The following is a 3907-nucleotide window of genomic DNA, read 5'->3' as shown; positions in this document are numbered from 1 at the left end:
TGATGTATAAACTAAGGTATTATAGAATTAACCACCTAAGGTCCTTTAAGTTATACTGGTTTAATAAAATGGGTTAAACCTTTACTAGTATGTTTCTAGTTTTGACTACCAAATGTTCTATTTGAAAAGTATGTTTTGTACTAGAAAACGGTGCATTGAATTAGTGTCCTATGACCTGACCCATACATGGTACTCCTTATGATTACTTGGTGTATACGGAATATATACATAGCTAAGATCGGATGGATAGTAGGTTGGGTGAATCTGCTCTAAGCGCACAACCAAACAAGGAACAGAAAATGAAGCAGAAAGCACACATCCTACTACCTGTCCAATCCGATTAATATATATCCCTGATGTATAAACTAAGGAGTCATAAAGTTAGCATTATAGGCCCCTTTCTACTGAATGTACTAGACTCGACTGTTTTGTTTGTCATTTTGAAAAGATGTAAGTTTTCCCTAGTTTATAACTATATTAACTCGAAAAATAGTTTGCGTTTAACTTTCAAGTGGAACTGTCACAATATGAAAGTAATGGGAAAAATGTAAGTACACAGTTGTCTTTTGAACTGACATCCTGACGTACTGATTACCTTAAAACATGTTTGTTTTATTAAGGTCATAATGTGATGGATAGTACCCATACTATACGCTCTCCCTGCAAGAGATTCTGGGGACCAAACGCGACTTCCGCAAACAAATTGCTAAGCCGTGTAAATTCACATTAAAGTTATATGATCATGTATACCCAATTTACTATCACCTTTTGTTTAGAACAATGAGTTAGTGATTATTGGTATAATTAGATCCTGTATTGTTCTTCTGCTATAGCATCTTAGTATGTTCTTTCTGTTATAGTATCTTAGTATGTTCTCTTTGTTATAGTATATAGTATGTCTCTCTGATGTATTGTATCTACCTCCCTGTTTCTCTTTATAGTATGTTCTAGCATCTAGTATGAACTGAACCTCTAAACTATACCCCTTATAGTTTACTAGTATTTTACTTGAACTGCTATTGAAAGGACTCATTTTTCTACTAAGTTATGCTTGTACTTTAAAAACGAAGTTTTGTTAAACTATAAAGTAACATAACTTTAAAAGAGTTTATGAAATGTTTTGATCACTTATAAAAGACATAAGCAATCTTTTGAAAGATGTTTATAACAAACATTTACACAATTATCATTGTGTTCAACTTGTATTCCCCCCATAAAAGCATTTAAAACAGTTAAAAGATTCATTATAGGGGTATGAACTCACCTTATGTGGGTGATTCAAACGAACATGCGCGTAAGGATGAGAAGTTCCACGGATGAAGTCCCGAGACACAAACGAGTCCTAAATGACATATATTGGCATGCATATAGTGTTTAGAAGCAACCACATGCAAGAAACACCTCTAGGGACTAGGAAACACTTGGACCAAGTGTTAGAATCACATGTGATTCATCTAAGGGATGTTTATGGCCACCAATTGGTGTTTACGGCCAAGATGGATGAGTTTATGGCCAAGCAAGGAGTTTACGGCCGTAAACTCATGAACATTATGCACATGATGGTGTTTTAAAGTCCTATCTATGATCCATTAGGGGTTCAAGGTCTAATGCTTGGATATGAGAAGGGTTTGCGGCCAACAAGTGACCAAAACATGGGTTTACGGCCAAGGGAGATTCCATGGCCGTTAACTATTGATGTTTATGCTAAGGTGGTTGTTTCAAGACTATGATCTAGTGTTTAACTCGTCTAACTAGATGATATATGGAATACTCACACTTTTGAGGGCCTTTGAGGAGTTTTCGGCCACCAAGAACAAGTGTGTGTTCTTGGTGAAAGATGAAGATCTTGAAGATCTACCCAAAAAGATGATTTTCATGGATGAAATCAAAGGGTGATACTAGATTAAGAAGGATAACAACAAATAGATGGAAGAAACACTTACGTTTTTGAAGATCAAAGTGAATAACTCGATGACACTTGAGAGAGAATGGAAGTTTCTTGAGTTGAAAGTGTAAGAATGAAAGAAAAGTGAAGGAAGTGAGACTTAAGGGGGGAGTCTATGGCCAGCCTTGAGTTTACGGCCGTAAACTCATGTGTTATGGCCGTGAACTCCTTTTGGTAGTGTTTAAGGCTTGAATGTTGTACAGTGACTCTAGCAGGTACTTCCTAACACTAATTCCTTGAATGTACTAGGCTTAAAACTCGTTAGAATGACCCTTAACAAGGCTAGAAGGCAATGAACTTAAGTCTGACTTTTGGTTGATTGGCTTGACTTACAAGGGAAAAAATTTCGGGTTGTCACATCATCCCCCGTTAGATGGAATTTCGTCCCGAAATTAGCTTTCTTAGCAGTACTAATGGGGTTGCGCTCCTCTGATTGGCAGAATACCCACTCGTAGATCTGGCAACTCTGCCCTACTATTCATGATAAGATTCATACTCAGTCCATCTACCATTACCTCGTGTATACAAGTCGTATATGATTAAGATTAGTTAGACGTTCGGATGTGCGACTCTGCCCCAGGCCCACAACCAAACAAGGAACAGGAGATAGGGCGGAAGTGCACATACTAAATCTGCGTAATCATAATCATATACTACCCTCGCGTATACACTAAATAGTGGTAGGTGGGCTGTATTCGTCCCTAGCCTCTGTGCCCGAACTTGATCTGCTAAACGAGTGGTATTTCGGAAGGTTTGCTGAATATATGGAGGCAAGGTTTCGGAGGGCAAAGTACTCTTCGCACGAGTACTTCGGGGTTTAGAATACGAAGGAAAAAACTGAGGTCTGGGTCGGACTGTCGTTACGAATGACGAAGGTTTCGTGAATTTGACGGTCAAAGCGATAGAAACATATGAGCTTAGTATGGTGAGGACCACGCCAACTCATGAAAGATGATAGCAACGGACTCTTTACTGAATAAAGTTGGCCGATTTGAAAGAAACATCTGTTATACAATGATGTACTCCCTAGTGTGCTCGAAAATGTACTCTTTGTAAATGTTCTAGTGCTTTCTGTTTTCTCCTTGATGTTAGCACTTCTACGTATTGTACCGCGATGAGCGAGTACATACAAATGAAAGTGCTTTGATAACTAGTGTCAATACTTTATACTACGATCCTCCTCGGTACCACTACGATCGCCTGGAATATACAAGTTATGAATATTTAAGATGAATTAGACGGTCGACTGAGTAACTCTGCCTCAAATCCACAACCAAACAAGGAACAGGAATTAAGGCGGAATTACTCACTCTAATTCTGCAAAATCTTAGCTATGCACAACCCTAATGTACATACTAAGCCATCATAGCTTCTCTGAACGGATCTTTTAGTTCTCTTGAATATTGTGACTTATTTCAATAAGTGAGTTATTATAATTACTTTTAAGTGTTTTCCCCAAGTTTTAATCTTATACAAATATAAATTAAATTTTAAAGTAATTCTTAAAGTCGAAAACGTATTGCTGCTCACTGGCGACTCCGGGGTTGATTCTCCTGCGGTGATCATTAGAATTCGTCCATCCGCTCCTGAGTTCTTTGTTATCGGGCAGTCCCTCCTATAGTGTCCATTCTTACCAAAGCCATAGTAGGCTTGGTTTTCTTCAACTCCGGGGACTTGGGAGATCGGTTGAGCCGGTGCCCTGCAGAAACGGACTGTGTGTCCCTTTCTGTGGCAGTTCAGACACTGCATTTCCCGGCATACTCCAGTGTGGTGGTAGTTGCACTTTCCAGACTTCGAGAGGGTTCCAGCATACCGACTGGCAGATGTTGGAGTAGCAGGTGTTGTGGCGGCGTACGTAGTACTCGTTTGTTCCTCCTGTAGGGTTCCTGTGTTGTTCTCTTCTTCTTACTCTTGTTCCCCGACTTTCGTTTATAGTCCTCTCCCTTTGATGGCTCGGGAACG

The sequence above is a fragment of the Lactuca virosa genome, chromosome 8, assembly GCF_052849685.1.
Source record: "Lactuca virosa cultivar CGN04683 chromosome 8, Lactuca_virosa_CGN04683_v6, whole genome shotgun sequence".
NCBI classification, from domain to species: domain Eukaryota; kingdom Viridiplantae; phylum Streptophyta; class Magnoliopsida; order Asterales; family Asteraceae; genus Lactuca; species Lactuca virosa.
This window is presented reverse-complemented; position numbering follows the sequence as displayed.